Source organism: Arvicanthis niloticus, chromosome 8 (genome assembly GCF_011762505.2).
Source record: "Arvicanthis niloticus isolate mArvNil1 chromosome 8, mArvNil1.pat.X, whole genome shotgun sequence".
In the NCBI taxonomy this organism is placed as follows: Eukaryota; Metazoa; Chordata; class Mammalia; order Rodentia; family Muridae; genus Arvicanthis; species Arvicanthis niloticus.
Window position 1 is genome coordinate 36,219,532 of NC_047665.1, and position 26,817 is coordinate 36,246,348.

A 26,817-nucleotide genomic window follows, 5' to 3' on the forward strand; every position below is an offset into this window, starting at 1 on the left:
ATGTGCAGTAAGGACCACATTTATAAACAAGGAAAAAATGAGGGAACATTATGAATGTCTTTGACAATTGGGTATACATGTGAGTGGAAAGATGTTTCACCAGGCCTCTTGGAGGCAGACCAGGGGTCTGGGCAGAAGGATGGAGCACCTTGAATTTATATTTGCTTAAGAGGCTGCAGAATATTTCTGCAGTGCATGTGCCAGATGCTGCAGCTCTCCACCTGCCTTGGACTAAGATTGCATAGCCAGCCTCGACACAGAACTTCTGTGTGTTGAGAGAAAAAATAATTAAATAATCCACAAAAGCCTGAGATCTGGGAGCATCCAACATGTTGCTGGAACCATAAAAGATACCTAGCTTGTAAAATAAATGTAGGATGTAAAGTAGCAGAGCCCTTGAGGAAGGATAAATAGCACTGAAGAACATTGTGAGGAAGTGACCTGTTTACTAAAGGAATGATTACCGATTTCTTAAATTAGTGGTGAGATTATTGTTTTTCCTATCCCTAGACAAGCACTACACACAGGTGCAGGAGTTTCTATCTCTTCAGAAGTGCATATAATAATAAAATAAAGACTTTCCTTCATGATCTAAAGTCCATATATGCTAGTAGTAACGTGAGGAAATTACTCTGCTTTGGCATATTTTATAGGTTACATCATGCCATTTCCTTCCCCGGAATATTATTAGCATTCAATAGAGGAATCTGTAACTCAGCCTGACTTGATTCATCTAACTTTCATCTTAGGTTTGATCTTCATAAGTGCAAGTTAAGAATGATACATGCTTCAAATACAATTTGCTCCTATATCTATTTCTGAGTTCTACCATTTTTGCCCTGTTTACTGTATCATTATCATTACTGGTCATGGCTAAATACTTGACCAATCAAAACAAGAAGTATAGTGTTCTTTGCCTGAGTAAACGCTACAATACTACTCTTACCTAAGCCAATCATTGTGACCAGGAAAGATATAATATTGTGACTTGTAGGAACCAACAGTAGCAAAGAGTTTTGTACTTGAGTGGTGAGAGTTATTCATGGTTGCTTAAGTGACTGCCACCTATTACATTACACAAGCTATAATGAAGAGATTAATCAAATTAATAAGTGGCCATTATCCTGAGCTCATCTCTGCATTGTGGGTTCTGTAGAGCAACTTACAATAAAAAAAGAAAAAACCCAAAGAGGATACAACAATTGGCCAAATTTCAGCCAATCGCATGCCCCTAATAAAGCAATTGCCTCAATACATCATGCCAAGTAAGGCAACCTTCTACCTATAGGCAAATCTGGCAATCGCCTCACTTTGCTTTTATACCCAGAACGCTACTTGCTTCTCTCACTCATGGATGGAATTTTCTGAGCCCCTTCTGGACTGAGCAGAGCCCAGTTCATGAATCATTCTTTGCTCATCTGAACTCTGCAAAAATTCAATTTGGTTAAATTGTTTCCATTAGCAAAATAAATAGGAATTGTTATTGGCTATTAAAGACTACAAAGGACAAGCACTTCAGTACATGGAGCCATGCCTGAAGAAGATATTATAAATGGGCCATGCTTCGAGCTCTAGCATACTGAATTAATATTTTTCAGATGCAGAAGAATGGAGGCAAATTGGTGTTCTTTCTTTTTTGTTTGTTTTAGTTCAATCGGTTTGAGAAAGAAGGTTAAGAGCAAGAATTATTGTTTATTGTACAAATGCCATAATTTGCTGCAAATATAACTAGTGTAAGACAGCAGTAGTGGATGGTGACCTCAAGCATGATATGATGGCAGTCACTTCCCCCTTTTTGTGTTGTTGTCTTCCTTATTGTCTCAGATCAAATCAAAGTGGGATTCTAATGGCTGTTCATTGCATTGTGCTGAGGAAAAGATGGACAGAAAAAAATAAAGCATCCTTTCTCAAACAATCCTGATAATACCTTAGTCTTCATATGTGACCACTTAATATCACAGGGAATTTGTTTCTCCTGTGTAAAATCCATACAGAGTCAAGGCTGAATCTAAAATTTACTACACCTTTTTTTTTTTTTCTTTAGTCCTGGCATATTTTCATGTATGTTCTAGTTTGCTTTCTGCTGCTGTGTTAAAAACACTGACCAAAAGCCGTGTAGGAGGGAAAGAGAATATTTGGCTTCCAGGTCACCTCATCTAAAGTCATTGCCAGAATTCAAACAAGAACCTGTGTGCAGGGACTGAAGCAGAGGCCATGGAGAAACACTGTTTACTGGCTTGCTTCTCCAGCTTGCTCAGTCATGATTCGTACACATCTCAGGCCCACCTGTGCAGAGATGACATCACCTCATTGGGTTGGACCATCCTACATCAATGATCAATTTAGAAATTGCCCATAGGCATGCCCACAGGAGAACATGATGAAGGCAATTCATTAGTTGAAGTTCTCTCATCTCAGATGGCATTAGTTTGTGTCAAATTGACAAAAACTAACAGATTTCTTTGTGAATCTTACCACTGTGGAGTTCTGAGTAGGCCGTAATATATTCCATGCTATGGCTTCAAGGAACAATAAGAAATCCTGGACACACAACTTAGCAATACTGAATAATAACAAGAGCATGGCCTTTAGGGGACAAGAAATCTCAACTACAATCATGAACTAAAACTGACTTAAATGTTTTCAAGCCATTTGATTTCTCAGTACATTTGGAGGTAACTATTCTCCGACAGGAATATTAATGCCTTACCTTACAGAATGTAAGAATCGGATAAGATGCTCTCCCCACTTCCCTATAGACCTAAAATTTCCATGATTCTTCAGGAAAAGTCAACAAATGACACTTGAGAATGACATGGTAATAATGCTGTGATATTTCAAAATGTTAGTATTAACATAAACGGGCTACTAGTCTATTCATTGAGAGTAAACAAATTGTCACTGCCATGCAACTGGCAGAAGGGCATCTTTCATTCAAAAATCCATATTGTATGTCTCAATCAATCATTCTACATTTGTGAGGTCAGATTTAGTAAGAATGTTTATGAGATGCCTGAGTTTCTAAAAAGCAAGGGAGATATTAGTAGCTCTAAGAATTATACATAACCACTCTACAAATGCATTAGATATTTAGTATGAAGATATCCAGGGAAACTGCCATTAGTTTGATTATGCTCTAAAAGAGCTGATTGTGTAATAAGTTGTTAATTTATTGTCTGTTTCTTTTGTTGTGTTAAATATATATTTGATGTTAGAAGTTGTTCTAAATGAATTAAAATCATTTATTTATTTATTTTTAAACAGAAGCTTCTGAGTACAAAAGTCAGGCTAAAGACAAAAGAATGAAAAGGGTGTAATCAGGAGTCAGCCTATGTAACTTCTTAGACCCATGGATGGTTTTTAACAGAAGCCAAAAATATTTGCACTCAAAGTTTATTCATAACAGGGGATTATACAGATAAACATTCACTTATATATAAAAACCTAAAGATTCTACTGGCTTCAAAGAGCAAAAGGAATATTTTCACGGCAGCACAAAACAATATTTAATCATGTTTAGGTAGACATACCTGGGAAGAATGCAGGTTTGAGCATCCTCCATTGTGGGGAGCCGACAGAAGGCGACTATCATCCTTGCAGCCATCTTGAGCCATATACCCTGACAACAGGCTTGATTACAATAGCCTACACCAGCTGAGCACACTCTGATAACATCTTGGTTTAGATACCCAGGATCTTCCCTTGGGTGTGTGAGACTTAAAGCTGTGATTTAGAGCCGAGACTTAAGGGTGTGACTTAGAGATCAGATTTAGAGACAAGGCCTAAGGGCATGACTTAAAGGCGTGACTTAAAGGAGTGGCTTAGAAGTGAGACATATAAAAGGCGAGAGGCAGACAGAAGAAAGCAACAGATTATTAGGCACTCAGAAGTAGAACTTGGAACTAGGAATTAGGTTAGAGAGTACAACTTAGAGTACAACTTGGAGTTAGTTATTAGGCATTAGGTATTAGGCACTTGGCACTTGGAGAAAGAACTTGGAACTGGGAAAGAGACTAGCAACTAGAACTAGGATTAGGTGCTAGGAACTAGGGACCTGGAACTAGGGACTTGGAGAGAAGGAATGAGACTGAAGAATAAACGGGATTGAATCATACTCTGTCTGGTCTCCATTCTTCAAGTCCATCCTTTCTCTCTTGCTGAACCCTGACCCTCGGACTGGAGCAGCTTGGGGCAGTTCAGGCTCTAACAATTTAGCCCCCAAGGCTTTTGGCAGTGTGGGTTCAAACATTGACAGAGAGGTCCGGGACATTTTGGCCTCCAAACGTGGGGTAGCTCAGGCCGCAACACTCTGTGTATTCACAATAGCTGACATGAAAAAAGGAAGAGCAGGACAATAAGAAGAGAGTACAGAATAAAGGAAAAACCTATCTGCTAAGAGATTTGTGGAATATAACTAAAAATTAAAAATAAATATCTTCTAAAAGGTACAAAAATGATCAGCAGGAAGACCCTTTCAGCATGAAGAGAGTTTAAATAACTTAATTAACTTATATAATATAGAATTATTTGGTGGAATGATAACATTGAAGAGGCATTGGTGGCTAACATTTAAGTGGTCTTTGTCTTTGTCTTATTGGAGGAGTTATTATACTAAGTGGCCATTCTTGGAGAATTGCAGCAAAAGAGGCCAGCACAGCTTTCTGAGACTAATAATAAACGTATTGTTTACTCATACTGAGAGTAGTGAGATGGTGCATTTGCAAGGATAGTCATAGTATATAACTGCTTCTCAGACAGAACCTTCCAGATACTGGAAAAGAAGTCTTCTAAATCCCACTTCTGAACAGAGCCTGGGGGAATTGGAACAAGCTATGAGAAAAAAAATGTTCTTCCTTATGAAACTGTCCTTATACAATTTCTCTGGGCCTTGTTTCTAAAGATATTATAGAAAGCTGTCCCAGAGCCCTCTTTACATACACAGCTAGAAGATCACCAATTCTGGAAAATTGCTGGTAATCAAGAAGTGGTGTTTAGAAAAGTCTCCTTATTGTAGCCTTTGTTCCAATACTGACACATGCTCATGGTTTCCTGGACTGCAGGAAAGACTGAGATTATAATTCCTGGCTGAGATACATTGGTCCAGTTTAGAGGTTAATTATATCACTAGGGAAGAAGAGGCAAGTATTTTTTTGACAATAGATTGTCTGAATCAAAGATTTTTATTTGTTACCCTCTCTGTTTCTAAAGTTTTTATACACTAAAATACATTAATCCTCAATAACAAGAAAAAAATCCATATGGTTACTTTATCCTATTGAAGTTTTATATGCTTAACAGAGTTTTCAGTTCTATTAGATTGACTATTGTTCCCAGTATACAATACTGGTTCAATGAAATCATCCAGTCAAAAAACTGAGTAAGAAAAAAAAAAAACTGCAATAAGTTAATGGGACATTTAAAATCCTGAGTAACAGGGCTGACAAGCAGTTCGTGAGTATGTGTGCCACCTTTGATCCCTGGTGGCCTGAAAGGCAACTTTTGGAAAACTTCTGATGAGAAATAGTCATGCTTAATTGTTTGGTGAAAAACATTATAGGTTCTTTTATTCGGCTTGTAGGACTCTTAAACTGCACATGTTCTCAATTCCTGTTGGATGGTGAGCCACCAAATCATGCCATGACTTTATTCTTCTTATAATTCCTTTACATAATCCATAAGAAACAGAGAGTGTATGTTACCAATGGAGAACAAGATGTTTTACCTAGAGCCAAGGGTGTTTAAATACTGTCTACCATTTAAATCACTACAGGTGATTTAAACAATATGTAACAATATGTAACATTCCTAAACAATATGTAACAGCAGGAAACATTCACCAGCTTTATAGGCTACTATGTGTCTCTACCATCTCTGCCCTGACAGCTAAGCTAAGGACATAACTGTGAGATTTGCTGTGCCACTTTCAATTTCATCTGCTCGGTTTTCTTATTAGTCCTGGGATCTATCTGTTGCTCTGGAAAAGACACTTCAAATTGACCTAATAACCTAAGGAAGCTAGAAATCTACTTTTATAACAACATCCAAACTCAAAATTTCTAGTTGGGTGGTAGGCCTATTCCAGGCAGAAATGGATAGGTATGAGTACTACCTAACTTGTACCTCAGCACTCAAGGGTGTCTTTAAGTTCCAGTTCATACATATGACACAGTTCATGCAAGGAATTCAAGGGTTGTCCCATAGACCAAAACATCAAATGAAATCCATATTTATAATCTAAAACATCCTCTTATGATACTACACCATATGCTAAAAGAACTAGATTTAGCTAAATTCTATCACTAGAGATGCAGAGAAAAAAAGAGGGAGTTAGCAATCTACTATTACAATTCCAGCAGAGAACAGATTTTAACTAGTAATTATAAGTCACCAAAATGTTCTTCTTAGTTTACAGTTTCTTACTTGCTTTATTTTTGCTGTGACAAAACGCCTAACCAATGGAAGTTAAGGAAGGGCTCATGGTTCCAGAAACAATCCATGGAAGTGAAAAAGGCACAGTCCATGAATTTAAGGCAACTGTCACATTGAGTCTACAGTTAAGAAGCAGAAATAATATTGTCACTCAGCTCTCGTTTTAATTGTATCTAGGATTCCAACCCATGGGCTGAGATTTTCCACTTCAGTTAAGGTTTTCTAGAAATGAGCTCATAGACACACTCAGAGGTTTGTTTCCATGGCAATTCTAAACCCCATCAAGATGACAATGAAGATAACCCATCACACAGTCATATTAGAGAGATGTGCAGTCAGTCTATTAAAATGGTGTACAGTGTTAAGCAACAAGCAAGTAACTGAATTTAATATGAGGGACCAGGAAGGTTGTACATGACATGTATGTAAAATGTTGCTTAAAATAAATTGTTAGATGTTGGACAATGGAGAGCACAGTATAAATTGATATTTAAGAATCGAGATTACAAGAAACCACTTGCTGACAAAATAGTGCATCTGAAAAAGATTCATGCTCTCAGTCCTAATGAACTGGGGCCAATTCCTGGAGGAAGGAGAGAACTAATTCCTGCAAGTCATCCTCTAAACTCCACATACTCACTGTAGCACACATATACACACGAGTGCTAATATGCACACAAAATATAATAAAAATGACATCAACTTTATGGGACCGTGTTAGCTTTTTGCCCCTGTTAAAATACCTGAAATAAACAAATTATATTATTTATACCAATAAACCAAATGTATTTAGTTTGGCCCTGCTGTCTTTGGCCTTGGATAAGGCCGCTCATTATAGTGGTGAGCACATGTTGAAACAAAGATGTCCTCATGGAGCCAGCAACCATGCAACTCATGGGGGCAATGGAGCTAGAAGACAGAGAAAGAAAAAGGCATTGGCAACACAGTATCCGTTTCAAAGGCCAGCTTAGTAACCTCATCTCCTTTCATTATGTCCTGGTGAGTATACCACCTTCCCCACAGTCAAACCTCAGTAGGAACAAGAAGTCTTTAGCACATGGTTGGTTTCAGATGAGTGCAACAAAAACCTATAAACACAAGTGACCATGCAGCTAAGATTACACCTGAAGACACTGAACATGCATACAGTCACACATAGCTACCTTGGCAGACAGTTCCAGAATTCCCCAAGACACTGAAAACTATGGATATTCCAGTCTTATGGAAAAATAAAAACTATCACATGTAAGTTATAACCATCTTCTTCTATATTCTATTTACCCATAAATTCCTTTTAATGCCTAACACAATGTAAACACCATGAACACAGTTGTTAGGTGATATACTGCTTTGGTATTAGGACAAGAAAATAAGATCCTTGCAAATTCCTAAGCAAATCTTTCCAGGGTTTTTATTCCTTTGTTGGGAATGAGTTCTTGTACCTCCCTGGGTATCACCTGTTTCTTCTTTCATTCCCTTTCTTCTTGGGGACCACAGTTCACCCAAATAAGCTACTTTCTTCTCCTGTGTAGAGAAATGAGCAAAATTTCTCATGTATGCTCCATAGCCCTCCCTGCTGAAGAACAAACATAACTTGACTAGCGGAAGTAGAAGGAGGAAGAGTCACAGCAAAGCTTCACAGTGAATGGCAACGCTTAGCTTACAACTCTGTGAAATGTATTCTAGTCACTCTATCAGTATAAAGGTGATATAAATAAGTATCCTTTGTAAACATCCGTATTTCCTATTGCATTCGTAAAAGATTTTTAAATACATTTCTCCAGGAGTATAAGCAGGGAATACAACCACTACCTGTAGAGGCGAGATCAAATTGTTGTCTACAGAAGCAAAGGGTAAAGATGAGAGAATTAAGATAAATAGTTGTATAACCAGCAGGGTGTTTCTATGTGGTTTGGGCACAGTCTGCCCTTTCGCTGGACTATTCAAGGAGAGAGCTGCAGCAGGAGACTGCCATGCTTTACCCTTCTGTGATTTCTAGCAAGCACATGCAGCTTTCACTTTTATCCTCACGTATGTTGGATTTGGCTCTGAATTCTGTTTCATCTTTTGAGAAGAAATAGTTAACTTACTGTGGATATTTCGTGAGAGGGAATAAAGGTGACCTGGTTTTACTTTCAATGAACAACTGCTTATATGTGAGACTGGAGCCCACGATGCCTCACTCACACAAGCCTCTTGTATGTCTACATATGGGGGACCTTCTCACTTCCCTCTGAGTGCTGTAAGGGCTTCCTTCTGGTCAGCTAACAATGGTTTGAGCTTCAGGTCACTCCTTTGGAGTTGTCTGACCATGACTTTATTTTCTGTGACGTAGGATCAGGGTAATCTTTCATACTTGCGCCTACCCAGGTCACCTCAAGTCAGTTATCTGTCAAGCTCAATGCTCCCTAACATTCACCACCCTAACATATATTCAGAACACGCCCAATCTGCTCTCATGCTTCATCCAGTTAGAATCTCTTAGTGTCTCAGTGTAATGTCTCAGATACTGGAATTTGCCAAGTAGATGTCTTGATATAGTTAGTTGGCCTGCAGATATAAAAATTTGATCCTAGAGTATTGTATATCCTCAACCTTTTTGCCATCAGTACTCCACTCTTGTCCTCTTTTAATGCTTTCTAATGTCAACAGAGATGCTCACAGACTTGCTGACACTGGCCTTGTACTAACTCTGCAGCCCAGTTCGACACTGAACTTCAGATCCCCCTACCTCAACTTTCCAAGTAGCTGTGGTTATGGGCCTGCAGCACCTGGCCCAATCTGTTGAGAACTTTTAACTGCCATCACATAATGTACACACATCTGCTTCAATCAACTCCAAGTTAAACTTGAGCATAATACACAACATTTTCCTTTTCACATATTTGAGAAGAGAGCATCACATTCAATGGTGTGTCAACGACATTGAAATACACTTCTAATGCAAAACTGACGTTAGAATTAAATGAATGTTAACATCTCAGAAAAAAGTCAGAAGATTAAAAATACTGAAACTATAAATATGATCCTCAGATGAGGCTGCGGAAGTCACACAGGCTGTTTTCCTCATATGCCTTCCATTCCTCACGTGCTGCACACCACATTCACACCTCCAATTTTAGTCGTTGTTATAAATTTTCTTTTTCTCTATTTGTTAGCTTTGGATTTCTCAGATAATTTTGACCCCAATACATCAATAATCAATCAAGCAGTGAACATCTTTATAAAGTTTCAGCTTCTAAACAGGGCATCATAGGAGAGGTCCCACCATACCCAGGAAACATTCTTCCTATACTCAAGATGTATTTTAGTTGTGTGTTTTAGGTTGCTAGAGAGTTCAGTTATAAACACACTACTATCTCATGTCTCGCCCAAACATTGCAGATGCTCAATTAATACATCTTGCACAATGTAAATTTCACTAACAGGTGACAACAGAAATATTAATACTAGCAGTGAAACATCCATTGTAGTGTCTCCTAATCCATTCTGCTCATGGGCTAATCGGTCTTCTCAAGAGGAAAAGGGTATCTGAAGCTGATCTCATCTGAGCCCTCCTGGACTCAAGGACCATGTGCTGCATGCAGACAAGCCACAAATTCTCCCTGCTTATTTAATGTAATCTCTATATCCTCTATGCTGTTGCTGTGTCAAAGAAACCATGAGCTAAAATCAAAAGAGTTTTAAGTCCTTTGCCATAATCTATCCAACATTTCTTGCTTGGGAAAAAAAACTGAACAACTGTACATGCACTTTGAACCTAAGGAAACTTAAGCATGCAAATGTACTTAGAAGTTTTCTGATTAGAGTCTGATTTTTCAAATTCCACACCCTTTCCTACCATGGCCATAGCTTGATTTTACTTTAAAACTTTCATCCCATTTATAGCTAGATAGTTTTGAAAGACCCCATAATAAGCAATACAGTTTATTTCTGATTTGAAGCAACAGTTATCTTTTGCCCTTTTTCCTTTCATCCATGATTTAAATTGCCATTATCTCAACACTAAGACTACAACATCAGCTGGGTGTCCTGGTGTATGTCTATAATTCAAGGTTCTGGGAGGTGAAGGCAGAAAGATTGAGAGTACAAGGCTGGTATCCACTTCTAAGAGAATTGAAGGCCAGCCTGCTCTCCATGAGATGCTGTCTCAAAGCGATCACAACAAAAGGAGACCCACTCATCTTAGACACATCCCATACGCTCAGAAGCCTTCTCTGACAGTATCCATAGTCAGTATTCTCTTCTACTGTCTTCACAGCCATGAGTGGGATGAAGGACACTAAGCATTCTGCTTTCCACATGAAGAAGAGGTGGAGGCACAGATACTGTCGCACACTTGACTTTTTTTAGTAGGAAAACTAGGCCTGAATTTGCACATCAGGCCTCCAGGTTCAAATTCTCAAGTAAAAATAAACTCCTTTGTCTGCATTCACTTTTGACCTCTTACTTCTTAAAAGTCCTCATCAAATAAATAGAGAGCAAACATGTAATCCATTTTGAACTTATTGTCCGAGGAACAACCAGGAGAGAAATGTAAACACAGACATGAAGGAGGTGTGAGAAAACCAATAAATCTCTTCAATCCTCCTGTGGCTTGTGTTAAAGAAGGGAGATAGTCAGCCAATAAGTCAGTGGGTGTGATAGCTGGTTTTGATTGACACTTTAATTGAATTAATAAACACCTAGTGTATTAGGCTAATCTCGAAGAGGTTCTTGGAGAGTATTTCCACAGAGAATTAACCCTAAGGAGGAAGACCAGGCCACATGGATTCAGAACCCAATAAAAGGGAGGAGGAGATTCTGCATACCCATTCACCCACCCACATGTGTCTACTCACACACATACAATAATTTGGGTTTCTTTGATGAGATTTCTTGTATCCTAGGTTGGCCTTGAACTTCCAATGTAACTAAAGATAATCTTGAACTTTCAATTTGTCTTTCCCTGAAGCCTGCATAGAATATACATGTATCTTAATTTCTCTCTGTGGAAAAACTGAAGGGTGCTTTAATATATATATATATATATATATATATATATATATATATATATATATATATAGTTTTTAATTACTTTTAATCCATAGCAGTATTACTGATAAGTCACTATTATGTGACCTTGGAGATGAAGAGCACTTTCTAATGCTGCACATACTAAAAAAAAAAGAAAAAGAAAAAAAAAAAGAAAACCACTCATTGTACTAGCTACTGATTACAACTAGAAACTTCTGGTTTCACAATGAAATAAAAAAAGTATTAATAATGTACATGCAATTTATTTCCCCCAAATTTAATAGCATATAGTCCCATATAAAACAAAACATATATTCTTCCTAGAGTAAAAATAGACAAAACCAAATTCTAGTTCTGAACTCCTTTGTAGTAGGCCATTCAAAATGCAAGTTGAGACCTTTCTCCTAGCATGGTCACAGGCCATGAACAATATCCACATCATCAATCTTCACTGCTCCTCATATTGAAATGGGAATAAATAGTTTTTTATGTGTCTATATAAAAGCATAGGGTCCACCCATTTAAAGGCTCAAAACCTTGATGTTTTTATATTCACTACATAAATATGGTTTCAGAAATGGATAGACAAGTCAGGCAGCAAAGTACTTACCTTACAAGCAAGAAGACCTATGTTTGATCACTAGAATTCAAGTGAAAAAGCCATGTGGCAGGGGATGCAGAGACCGGTAGATCCCTGGGGCTTGTTGATCAACTGGTGTAACCTGCTTAGAAAGTTCCAGGCCAGAAAGATTCCCTGCCTCAGAAGCATATACGCATATACGTAGTACATGAGAATGAACATCCTCCGTCATCCTTGTCTTCTGGCCTACACTCCCAAACACAAAACTAACTAAATAAACAAATAACTTTGTACTTGGGAAGTCAAATAAAGTTTAATGGTGACATGGGGGAAACAGGATTAGAGGTAAGGATTATCAGCTTTGAGAGACACTAGTATTTTCCTGATTTACTGTCTGAGATTTAGCTGCAGGGATATTGTCCTACTTTGCTTTCTATTTTGATAAACACCATGACAAAAAGCAAATTTGAAAAAGAAGGGTTTATTTGTTGTACACGTTTCAATCACAGTCCATCACTGAGGGAAGTCGGAGAAGGAAGTCAAGGCAGAACAAAACCAAGGCAATATAGTGAGATACTGCTTCCCTAGTTGCTTCTCATTTGCTGCTCAACCTGATTCTTTTACACCTCAATAGCACCTGGGCAGAGGTAGCACTGCCCACAATGAACTGCATCCTCTTAAACTTCATCTTCTTAAATCAATCAGCAATTAAAAGAATGTTCCATAGAATTGCCTACAGGTCAATCTGATGAAGGCATTTTCTCGTTTGTGGTTTCTTCTTTCACAGTGATAAAGTCTTTTGCCAAGTCAAAAAACAAAAAACAAAAAACAAAAAAAAAAAACAAAAACAAAAACAAAAACAAAAAACAACAACAAAAAACAACCAGCACAGTCACCTTTAACGTGCATCCACATACATTATAAATCTAAAGTTTAGTGCACTGAAGGAAGTGAGTAAGGGAAGATTCTACCATTGCTCAAACTGACAATCTTATACATGACACAGAGAAACTCCATCTGGACGTCGCCCTTAAAAATAAACTGAAAACACTGAGCTGAATCTTCGTGGGGATGTTGAGCCGCAGATGGCAACCTTAGAGACAGGTTGGGCTCACACCCCTGCTCTGCTGTCTGCAACTGCCCCTTCTCCATAGGTAAATCATGGAAGATGCCACCTCCCTCAACTTCTAAGGCTATTGGAAATTTAATGTTTACTTTGTGTATGTGTGCTATACTGGTTTTTTCTATCTTCCTTTTATTGAAAATAGACTTTATATACGATCAACTCTCCTTTCCCTTCTCCCAACTCCTCTGAGATCCTTCCTGAGGATCTGGTCCCCAAAATGGTAGTGCTGGTGACATTGTCCTGAAGAGAAGGATTTTGTCAGGTAAACAGAAGGATTGTTATTGGGTAAAAAGAAGCCTTAATGGGGAAGGCTTATTTTACCAGAAAATTCATTCTCCTAAAAGTGGGTTTTCATTTACCATGAGCCTTTCTTACCCAACCATGAACATCACTTAATTTGTCATCAAAGGTCAATTACCTTGGACAAAGGCATCTAGTTCCTGAGTCAATCTGAATACCATCTAGCAGCTCAAAGACCCACTCTGTTGACTGTCTTAGAAAATCTGCTTGATTTTTGGCCATTTTGCTCTTCTCTCTGCACTCCTCCTTAAAGAGATAGTCTTGGCAGTTCAGTACCCAATAAGCCTTTTTTTTCTATCCATGGAATGGTCTACTTCAGTGGTTTTAGTGTGTCCTCCTTTAAACTTCCTATATCCCTTCCTATTCAAATCTACTTCATCTCTGCCCACCCTTAAAAAAAAATAGGCATCTAAATAACAATGGTAAAATGAAATGAAAGAAACAAATAGAATATGACAAAACAAATAAACAGAAGAAAAACAAAACCAGAGGAAAATTAACAACAGAAGAAACATATGTAGATGCAGACACACATGTTTATACATACAGCAATCCCATAAAAACACATAACTGGAAGCCATAATGATACACAAAGTACCTGTGTTGTGAAGTAAATAAATAAATAAATAAATAAATAAATAATTTTGAATAAAAATAATTAGATAGATGAATGGATGGAGAGAGAGAGAGAGGGAATAGATAGATGCCCTAAATACACAGTATGTGACAAAGAACCTCCAAAGAGAGCCCTGAGCTCATTCTAAGTTGGACACCTATTGCTGAGCATGGGGCCTAACCTTAAGAGTGGTTTGTATACCCACCAAGATTCTATTGGATAAAACTTTGTTTTTTCATTTTTGAGTGGTTATCAAGAGGATTAGGGATAGGGACTTGTGTCCAATTCGACTCTCAGGTCTGGGACCCATATCTGGTGCAGATACATTTTTCCAACATAGGTCACATAATATTCAATAAATGTTCACTGTTACGATTTGTTCTAGAAAAATAAAGGAGGGAAAATAGGCATTAAAAAGAATGAGACAAAATCAAATTTTCCTATTTGTGTGAGCATGAAATTTTAACCATGTCCATTTATATGGTGTAAGGTAGTTCTATTCCTTTCAAATAAAACAGATGTGTGGGAAGATCCTACATAGTATACTGAAAAAAAAATTTTTAAATCCTGATTAAAATATATTATTCACTTAAATATATTAATGGGCTGGTTATAAATGCCCATTCTTGGGCTTGACTTTAAGACATAGTCATACAATAGTAGCATTCCTATTTAGTTACAGATTCCAATATGGAAATGACAGTACAGATTTCTATAAATAGGATGGGGGCAGTTATGTCACCATATCTCAACATAGAAGCAAAAGTGTAAAAAGGTGCCTATAATGTTCACCTTGGTGGATATTTAGAATCATCTAGAAGCTAGACCACTGGCTTTGCTGTCAGAGTAATTTCAGAGATTTTTTTAACTGAGAAAGGGAGACCCACTTCCAATTAATATTACCATTTTCTCAGCCAAAGTTCCAGACTAAATTCAAAGAACATGTGCTAAATGATAATATTCATGTCTCTATGTTTTCTAAGTGGGAACAGAATGAGCAACCTTCTTATGTTCTCATTGCTATGTCATCTGCACCATGAGGGACTACATCAGCTTAAGCCTTGAGCCAAAATCAACTATTTCTTCCTTACGTTGATTTTATAATGACTTTTGTCACAACAATGACAAAAGTAACTAACATGACACCCAAATTTTTTGTACTTTAAATAATTAATTTCACAACGAAGCTCAGTGTTACATGTATGAATCTCTAACACTGAGGAAGAGGAATGGGGCTCAGAAGTTCTACTGCTTTTGACTATATAACAAGTTTGATTTAAGCCTAGGTTAGATTAGACTGTCTCAACAAAACACGATTAAGTGGCTAATTGCAGCATTTAGCTCATCAAACAAAGACTTAAAATAAATGAGTATACACCTGAAAGAAAAGTTTTCATTCCAGAAGTATGTGGCTTCATCACTTATCACTGCAGTAAAGCATCCCTTCACAGAAAGGCCTGTTATTTTTCTTTTAGGCCACAAAGTACCAGTTCTTTACAAGAAACTGGGAGGAGTTTTACTGGCACAGACAGGACATATCCTGTCTGGAAGCTTGTACAGGGAAAGGACAATTTGACAAAGCCAGACCAAGGAAACATGGCTGCTTAGCAAGGCAGAGGTCAGGCTGCAATTTAGGCATCACTTCGCGTGTCAAGGGCTTCAAGCAGGGACAAAAACCAATCCTCCAGAAATCTTTCCTGGAGAATTTATGTCAGGACAAAAATATCGCACATGATTTCATTTTCTCTTTGAGTGATCAGCACACCATTTTGTAACTATGCTTCTGACTGCATAAGATTTTATGATTTCCCTTTCTTTTTCTTCTATCTTGTTCTATTTCTCTCTTCCTTTACATGGGAAACTGAATGTATATTCAGACCTTAGAAAGCTCCCTCTTGAGGGCTGCTCTGATCATTGTTTTAATGGTTCAAAAATAAAAACAACCTGAAGAATTTGCACCCAAAATCAACATTCAGTTTTCATATGAAGATTTTATGGCAAACCCATAGATTTTGGTCAGAATCCATGGACTTCAAGTCAGGCATGCTTGGAAAAGAGACATAATTTCAGTACAGTGCTTTATGATGATTAAAAGAAAAATAGATAAGTGCTCTGAGCTCCCTCTCTGTTCCCTTGAATGAGTTCAATCTTCAGTTCTGGCCCATCTATGTGAAGAAAATTGTATCATTTGAACAAGGAAAATGTTGATTATAGATTTGTTAGTAGCATTCTAATCTGGCTTACATATTTTGTTGTTGTAGTTTTCTTCATACACTATTGATGTGATATGATTGGGCGTGATTTCTAGATTGCTTAGGAATGCTAAAATTGTTGTTGCTGTTTTGCCTAAATTGTAAAACCTATACACCCCATTGCTAAGAAAAAAATACTGAGTAGTGTTGTACAATAAAGTCAGAATCCCCAGCATCAACTCTAATTTGTGTTAACCCCTCTCTGAAAACTGCTGCCAAGTTCCACAAGGTCCCCTAGTCTCCTTGTCTTTCCTCTTTTGGTTTTTTTTTTTCTTTAAGGCAGAGTATCACAAGGTAGTTTCAGTTTGCTAAACCTCATGGTAATCTTCTTGCCCCAGCTTAAGAGGTGTAAGCCATAGAGCCCAGCTGGCTGCCTGAACCTTCCTGTGCCCTATGTGGCAACCAGAGTGATACTGTTAAGTAACATTTTCAATACCTAACTTTTATTCTTTAAGCCCACCCATGGCTTCCCATTGCATTTAAATGGAATCCCAGACCTTCCTGACCAAGTCCTTATCCCCTCCCTGCTTTAGACATCTGCACTTCATTAACTTCCCTAGCTCAGAATCTTTGTACTTTCTTAGCCCTTTCCTAAGGGCATTCTCCCTATGGATAATACTTCCTCCTACCCTTCATGGAGATCTCTATGCCAAGTGGCTCACTTATACAAAACAGCAGTTTCCTCCTCTCCTAGTTTTCTTAATTTACTTAACACTTTCTTAATATCATTTATTACTGATGCTGAAAATTTGTATCTTTTTGCTCCTTGCATCCCTCATAGAATTAATGTATACAATGGCCAGAACATGCTCATAAGTATATTCTCAAAACATAATAGACAGTGTCTAACCAGGAGTGGGCACTTATTATGCACCCACAAAAGGTACTGCAGTGATGCTTTTACTATATATTCTTCCATTTCCCTCTGTGTGTTCTCTATATACACAAATTATTTGTCAGTAATAAAATAGTTTTAATAATATAGCTGTCAGGATTCACTGTATGTGTACACGTGCATGCACGTCAATCATCTCTTTCCGTTTCCTTTCACCTTTTACAAGAAAATGAGTAATATACTTTATTTCATCAATATCCAAACTTGTATCCCATAGTCATCTGGTCTTGGCTCAAACCAAAGGTCTCAAGAAATTTCAGACCACAGCTCCCAGACACTGAAGAAAGATTGCAGAGTTGTCCATGTGAGGCTGAGCACTTGATGGCTCACATAGTACTTGATGGTGACTGCCCAAGAGATGAGCATGCACAGCACACCTGCAAAGAGCAACAACAGTCTTTTTATGTGTACAGCACAAAGAAGAACATGGTGGTCCTCATGCCTGAGGCAGTACTCACCAACCTCTGGCCGGCATACACACAGTGCTGGTCTATGAGAATGATCTCTTTGTTACACCATCTTCAATGGAGCAAAACTGGCAGTAACCTTCTTCCCCTATAAGTCCTTCCGTTTACTTTTTACAGCTCAAAATTCCTGTGTCCTACTCAGATATCAACACTGGACTGTTTCCCAAGTGAAACTATATGGGTATCAATCATTCTCATTCCAATTAAATAGGCCTGTGGTAAAGATTTCTCCTTGTAGGCTCTGGAGTCATTTTTCCTAAGTCTATAAACAATAGAATAGAAGCAATAGTATGTGGTAGTTTGGTTGTGGAAAACAAAACAATAGCAGCAATTCATACTAAAATAATAATCCTCAAGCCAAATATTCCACTCTGTAGATCTCTGCCATAAAAACAAAGGTGACCTAAGATGTCTACTAATGAGAAAATTAATTACAGTATTGCTTGTAGGGACCATCAAACGACAAAAGATATAACAAAAACCCATGGATCCCCATCACAAGACTTGTGAATAGATTCTTGAATGAAAAAAGAAATGTGTAGAAAAGCTTGTAAATAGTTCTTTCTTTGCAGTTCTAACTACTCCATGTAGTACCTGAGTATGGAGCGTGTCTGTCATAAAAATTTCCATGCACCATTTAACAGATAATACACAAGCTTTAATAAAGGCTAAGTAGATGGCTATTGTAGAATCAGTCTAGAAAGAAATTGAGGTGAACTTATCGTGCTTTTGTTTGAGTTTTGTGTATGATGAATCCACTTATTTAAGATTAAAGGACTAATTCTTCCATTTGTATGCACTTTGGAGAGTGTGTTCATTAATAAAGAGAAGGAGCCAGACAAAGATTTACTAGGTATAAACCTGGAAGCACAGGTTACCTAAGGTTTGAGTAGAATTAGAATTGGTGTAATTGTAGGAGGGAAGGATGGGGATGAAGGGAAGAAGAAAGAAGGAAGGAAGGAAGGAAGGAAGGACGGAAGGAAGGAAGGAAGGAAGGAAGAAAGGAAAGAAAGAGAGAGAGAAAGAAAGGAAGAGAGAGAGAGAAAGAGAGAAACAAAGAAACAAAAAACAAGAAAGCAAAACCTCTTGTAAAGAAAGTGAAGCCCCCCAAACTCTGAAGACCCTTCCTCAAGTCTCAGGAAATCACGACCACCCCCAAACCACAAGAAACCATACCTGGATGCAATCAGCAGAGGTTTATTGGGGAGAGTTGGCTAGCCAAGGTCAAAACTGCTCGTCCACGCAGGAACAGAATTTTGACAAAAGGACAGCAAGCTGAGGGGCTTTTCTTATAGCACAGGGTGGGAAAAGGGAGGGATTTTCACGTAGCTACACATGATTGGTTGCATTTTTGTGTGGTTACACATGATTGGTTGTTTTACAAATTTTGAGTATCAGCAGGCTGTAACACTGGGAAAACCTCAAAGGAGTGAGGTAACCAAGAACAGTGGAAAGTTAGCTACTTCTTGGAACCACCCAGATGACTTGCATCCCTTTCTGTGGTCAGGAATGTGTCCTCCTGCCCTGGGCCTTCCCCACCCACAGGCGGGTCCTCCTACCTGAGGCTTGAGGAATGTTGCTCTTCCCTGAATGTATCCCAGGGTAGTGGCAGTAAAGACCTGAAATCTTACATCCAGTTCCGATTTCTGGAACCTGTACTCTTTCTGCTCAGGTCTAAGGGCAAAGAAAAAGCCTGCATATATTTCACAAAATGGTCTTTATACTTTTTCACTCTACAAAAGCACATAAACCAACATGTTCTCAAATCTTGATAAAATGAACATGTTGATCATTCTCATGTTAGCTTAGTGCTGTTCTAATGCTCCTATGCAACAGGCCTGTCTGACAGGAATAGGCATATTCTAAAGAGACATTACACTATTCTCTTTGGCTATGAGACTACTGAAAAAATAAACCCCAAGAAACTAGAATTTCCCCGCCAGGACTTTCCTGTGGAAGAAACATCTAAATCCCAGTGGACAGCCAAAGGAGGAATTTCAAAAGCCAGAAGAACTTGTCTCTCAGGAAAAGATTTACAGTTTATCATATGAGCTTGCAGGAGAAAGCTGAGACAGTGCTGGATAAGGTAGATTCCTCAGTTACACATATTTATTGCCTTGTATATAAACCTTACTCTCATGTTGGGATACCCTCCCCCCAGATGAACTGCTTGAGTTGCTATTGAGAAGTGCTAGTTCTCTTTGTTGCTTCCTAGTGTGACTTATGCTTTTTGCTAATAATTTGAATCTTTTAATTGGCTTATCAAGGATAAAATATTGATTTGGTTTGGTGAGGTGCAGGCTGTAAACCCTAAGTTCAGTTTCATGTGTTTGTGCATGTGTTTCTGTGTGATTCCATTTTTCAGTAACTCCATAGAGTATGTAATATTATAATGTCCATTTTTTGTTTATTTTTCATATTTTTCACATATGATAAAATTGAGGCATAAAGAAGTTAAGATATGCCAAGCGGTGGTGGTGCACACCTTTAATCCCAGCACTTGGGAGGCAGAGGCAGGCAGATTTTTGAGTTCGAGGCCAGCCTGGTCTACAGAGTGAGTTCCAGGACAGCCAGGGCTACACAGAGAAACCCTGTCTCGAAAAAAAAAAAAAAAAAAACAAAAAAAAAAAACAAAAAAAAAAAAAAAAATTTAAAATACTAACTAAAGTCCATAGCAAGGAAGTGGCCATGTATCTTAATTTATACAGTGTGACTCCAAGAGTCTATTTTTTTACTGATGTGCTTGCTGAGTCATAGGGCACATCACCTAATAAAGAAAAGAAATTTAAAGCAGTTCTTATCTCTGCTCAATGGGTAAAGGTGATGGCCACAAAGCCTGACTTAAAGTTAAATCTGTAAAATTCACATGCTGAAAGCAGAGAAAAGACTTCCACAAGCTGTCCTCTGGCTACAACACCACACATGTATATGTGTTAATACACATTAAATAAGTACATACATTAAAACATACATAAATTTTATAACACACTAAGTAAATAAGTGTTAAAAATTCAGTTCTGAAAGACATATACACTCTGTGGTATTAGACAAGTAGAATTCCTTTTAAATAAGCATCTTACTAAGCCAGACCAAGCTCTCCCTATTATGTAGAGAATTACAGTTCTTTCAATTAGTTTAGATTTATTTATGTTCAATACAGGCTAATACTGCTTCTCTACTTTGTGACTCCTGTTCTGGAGGGATTAAATCCTGAGGCATTTGATCTGTCACACCTAAAATGACCTGTCCCAATAGTCACCAAAACACCTAAGATCAAGGACCTCATTTCAAGAGTTCTTGCTGAAAGAGATTGTTAGCTGCTTTTTGCACAAGCTCTCGGGGCCTGATTCTTTTCCTTAGTGAAATTAGAATCATCTGCAAGGTTTTTCCCTTTCCACAATAAAAGAAGTCTCCTATGAGTAGTGAGGAACACTGAGTGGCTCCAGTGTCCTTTAGACGATACCTTTCATTTGGTGACAAGAGGCCAAGTAGAGGGAGTACTTCTATCTGAAACTCAATTTAGAAAAAAGCAACAGGAAGGAAAAACTTTCTACAGCAAGAAAAAAAAAAAAAAAAAAAAGACTTAGTTGAATGTGAGTCCAGGATTGATCAGACTCAGAAAGTTGGTCAGGATTGAGCCTGAGACCTTTCTTGATAGAAGCTGCCTCCCCCCTGACACTCCTTGGGTTCTCATTCTCATACCAGCCCTCAGAGTTCTGCTTTTCTACTGAATTAACCTAGGCACCAGTTTCTTCCTTACCCAGTGCCATCACTGATTATATAAGATCTGTCAGGAATGAAGATACTCTAAAGCAGTAGTCTCAACTCTCCTACTGTGATCCTTTAATACAGTCCCTTCCTAACTATAATTTTCCTGCTGTTGTAAATAGTAATGTAAATATTTGATATGCAAGGTATCTTATATGTGACCTTCAATGGGAGCATGATCCACCTGTTGAAAACCACAGCTTTAAAGTGATACCCGTGTCTTTCAAATTGATTGTCACACTATAGAGACAATGGACCCCAAAGAAATAAGAATTTACCCAGGAATTTCATACTAAGAAAAGGAAGATACCAGCCAACATGGAAATTTGTCTCCTGCAAAGTGGTTTTGTACAGTCCTAGGAACTTCCAAAGACATCTTACTGAAGTGTCACAGTGGTAGGGGCAAGGACAATAGTAGGAGAGTGGACAGGGCCACACTTTCACTAGGACTGCTCGGATACAGGCCTTTCATCCTTTACTCTCTACTTCACCTGTACTCTCACATCAGGATCTCCAAGTTGGACTTGGAGTCTTTTTGTTCCTCTTCCCAATGTGACCTCACTGAATAAATCTCATTTTTATTCTTCCTACTATTAATTTGATCTTTTTAGTTGGTTTGTCAAAGGGTATAAGACTTGACTTGGGATGCAGGCTGTGGGCCCTGACTTTGATCAAAATTATGCACATCTTCTGAACTCACTCCGGCCTCTGCCACTCTACCTTCCAAACAAGGTTTTTGTGAACCTGACCTAAAATGCATCCTCCTAAGCTCCATTCTCACTGAATACACTGGTAAAATAGATACTGTGGGCTCACTGAGTGGAGGAAACTCCACCCCTTCCCTCTCACGTCTGGCTGGGGATCCAGGCCTCCTGACTCACACTGTGACATCTGTGAGCAGTGCCTCTCAGCGAAAGGCCTCTGACCATGAAACTGCCTGTCTTGAAAGATTCATCTCTGTCTTGACATGCATCAAAATGCATACTGGGGCTTCAGAAGAGTGATGCCTGAGGTGATTCTGACGGATAGGATGGGAGACTAGTGCAGTGAAAGGATCTTTCATTCTTAAATGGATCCAGCCTGCATTTGAATGCCTGCAGGGGAATTCTGATTGACAGAGGAAAGATAGATTGGGACAGAGGTTAAGGGTGGCCAGGGAGGTTTCAGAATAGTCAATGTAGTCATTGTCACTGAAGCATTCAGCCAAAAGAGGCCACTAAGAGATGGAGAAAAAGGGAAGGAAGCATGTGGGTCAAGGACAGCCTTTCCTGAAAGAAATAGGAAGGGGTGGAGAGAGAGAATAAAGAATGAATAGGAGGTAGAAGCATGGGCAATGAATGCATGCTCAGAAGGAGAGGGGCATGTGACAAACTGCAAGCATAGATGGGCTGATTAGGTGAGAATCAATGGCTCCTAATTAATACCACCCTGAAGAGTAAAGATAATGGGGGAAGAAAAATAAATGAGTGTAACAACAGGGTCATTCTAGCTTAAATTGATCATTCCCCTATAGATGCTCAAGGGTGCTATGCTATTTTGATAGATAAATAAATAAATAAATAAATAAATAAATAAATAAATAAATGGAAGGAAGGAGGGAAAAGAAGAATAAAAAAGTAGATTAAATGCTGGGTCTATGAGTGAATGGTAAGACATACAAGCACATGACAGCAGCTCTTCCCTACAAGCCAAGTAGTCTAGCTCCATAAACAAAGCAACTGCTGTTAGAACACAATGTGGATGGAGAGGTGATCTCTATGCTAGGAAGTATGACATATAGCCCGGCTCCATCCTCATGCTACACCTGTCATTGACCCTACAGTCATAAATAACATCTGCAACACTGTTTAAAATTCCATAGGACAAAAATACTAAAATATCCTTTTTTTTTTTTTTTTTTTGGTTTCTCTGTGTAGCCCTGGCTGTCCTGGAACTCTGTAGACTAGGCTGGCCTCGAACTCAGAAGTCCGGCTGCCTCTGCCTCCCAAGTGCTGGGATTAAAGGCATGTGCCACCACTGCCCAGCAAAATATCCATTTTTGAAAAGACAGATTAAGCCTATTATTTAAAAAAAAAAAGTGAAGATGTTGGTTTTAAAATCTTGTGCATATAAGAGATATAAGAGATAAGAGCTAACTAATCCTTCATGGAGGGCAGAGCTCTAAGGGATATATGAAGTGGAAAAGGAAACTAAGTCCAAACATGAACATTGACCAAATCCTAGCAGTTTAGATGCTCACGTGACAGCATATATATATTCACATATATATAAATACATAAATATATATTTTTAATATATATTATATATATGTATGTGTGTCTGTGTATATATGTGGGTGTATTATGTATACACACACACACACACACATATATATATATATATATATATATATATATATATATATTTAAATAAACTGGTTCTAATGAGGAGGTATAGGAACTAAATGTGAATCTAGAGTTGTATAGATTTGTTCCTTTTGCAATTTCACTTTACTATGTATATGAATGTATGTGTATGTGGGCAACTGTGTGCCACAGGATTTATGTAGAAGTCAGAGGGCAACTTTGGAAGTGGGTTTTTGTAAGAACTAAATGTAAGGTTTTCAGGTCTTGGAATTCACTGCCCCGGAATGCAGAACTGGAATGCATTCTGCATTCTGTATTCCGGGAAGAGTACACTATTCCTGAGTCAGAGGACACTTGCTGGATTAACATTCAGAAGAGGAAGGGAGAGGGTGATTAACATTCCTCAGACCACAGGGAAGAGAACCCACCTGCGGGTGGGAAAGGCCCAGAGCACAGAGACACAATCCAGGATGGGAGGTGGTCAGGAAGAAAGTTATGTGTGAATCTGAGTCATCTATAGACCAGACCTGAGAAGGTCAGCCGTTGGGGTCCTTTGTGGTTGCCCTCATGTACTCTGTATAAAAACCACTCCCAGGTTTTGTTTGGGGCTCTCTTGCCAACATGCAAGAGAGCCCTGGTGCACCAGTATCATTAAACCTCATGTTGCAGCGAATCCTCTGTCTGTGTGTGATTCTGGAGTGTGTCCCCTGGTTTTGGATTTTACAGTTCAACAGAGGTCACCTGAGGGTGAGCACATAACACAACAACAAAAGAAGGGGAGAGAAAGTAGGAACAACACAGTTTCACTCAGTATATTCACTTCAGTATATTCTGATGCAGTATGACTTTCTCAGGGAGATGTAAACAAGCTTCTCTTCATCCAAGACAAGGCACAAGAAGTGGAAAAAGAAAAAAAGACACTGAGAAGGTTAGACTAACTCCATGTCAGGCTTCAAATTGGCAGTTCAGGAGTCAAGGCCTAAATCTCTATTTCTAAGAACTGGGCAAGTCCAGGCAAGTCCAGGCCTCAGAACTACACCCCCCACACCTGGCCTGAGGCAAGAGCAGTGAATCAGCAGCAGTTTCCAGACTTCTTCAGCTACTTCCTTACCAACAGTTTCCAGCCCCCAGTTCCTGAATGTCACCTACCCCCAGAATTCTCCTAATGTGCTTTAAATCAGGCCTTCAAGCTCACTTGGTTGTCTCTCTATCTTAGTAATGAGAGACCCTAGCATGCTGGACTTCTGCAGAGTAAAACACTCTTTGAGTTTGCATAGTATTTGAGTCCAGGGCATCATTCTTCAGTGAATCATGGACTCTTACAATGCCCTCATGCTAAGCTTGGTAGGACAGTGAGTTTACTAGAGTTGCTTGCAGAAGCAGGAGGCAGAAGTAGTTCTCAAATATGCACCAGTGAGGAATAGATGGCTGTATTCTTGGAACTCTCAGAACGCCTTGCAAGTAGCTCCATTCTACAGGAGGGCCTCAACCCAGGAATTGTTTAATTATATTTCCACCTTGGGGAAGCAGTTCATGAGTTCTACAACTGTCCTGAGCTTCATGAGTCCTATGGCTCCTCTTCCTCCAGGAAGAAGTGAGTAAATTTAGAGGAAATCATTCTGGGGACTTTGAAAGAGTTAAAAATTTTTAAACCTTCCACAGATGGAGTCAAGAGTACAGATCAGCTTGTTCTGCGCTCTGGGTCCTAAGAAACTAGCTATCTACAAGACAAGATAGATTGAATAGGGTTTGAGCTGGGAGTTCATATTAGCATGCCCATGCACCCTGGATATCAGGAACAGAACTGACCACAAAATAAATTAGATAGGATTTGATTCTTAACAGAAGAAAGAGATATTTCCCCATGACCGTTTCCTGAACCTGTCATGGAAGCTGAACACTGGACAGGTGCTTTCTATAGATACTTAATCATGATTTCCCCCCTCGTCTCCCTGGGTTGCGGTTCTTCCTTTAAAAGGTCTACCTCTTCTCTAAGTGGGGGGTCGTACTTCATTGCTTTCCTCTACGTAGGACAGGCTAGAAGTTCGACCTCAACTCGTTAAAATCAAATATACCTCTTGTTAATTGCATCAAGTTCGGTGTCTTGCAGTTATTGGGGTGGCCATGAATTCCCGAGGGTTGAGAGGGAGTTTCTCCCTTTCTGGCAGGCCTTACAACTTGAATGGGAAGTATGAATTCCTCAAATGTATCACTAAAGGAGATACTAAACAAGGTCATCTACTTCTGACTCCAGATTCACAGACTCATTGAGTCTACTGAGGACACAGCTCTCTCTCACATCCTGTCATGATCTCTCCATCATCCCATCTAAAGTCCACATTCAAGCTGCTATTACAGCCTGCCAGACACTTTGCTTCCCGTGACTGTGATATGTAACAGAAGCAGTGGAGCACGTGGTTAGCCGTCCACTGCCCCACTTTCTTTTGTACAAAGTGTATTCTTTGATCCAAGGGACTTTATGTGGGATCAATTTTGTTGTAAAACTCACTCACTAAATCATAACACTGGTGTTAAGTAAGGCTCCTTGAGCAGTAAACACAAACTCGTATTTACAATATGGGTGAGGGAAGTCTGTGGGGAAACCCTGCTAATTAAGGTCATACATAGTCTGCCATGACTGAGTAGCTCATCTGAGCTGAGCCCAAAATGGAGGACTCCCTTTATCAGCAAGGCTTCTCCTCTAACCTCCTGGGGAAGGTCAAGTAGTCTTTGGCAGACTTACAAGTTCAACTTCTTCTTTTCCCCTTCCTCTCCTTCCCCCCATGAGAACCTACTCAGCAAGAACCCAGCAAGACATTCCTCAAATTCCTCTCCATACAATGAGACCTTCATAGAACTTTAAAATTCTAACTAATAATTTTCGTTTGCCCTGCAAACTTCTTCCCACTCTCCAAGGTCCATATATACCCCTGGTTCACCCCAAATAAAAAGTATGTACAAGCCCACCCCAAATAAAGGTATACACACAAGTTAAGATCTTCTAAGAGAGCTGTTTCTTTGAA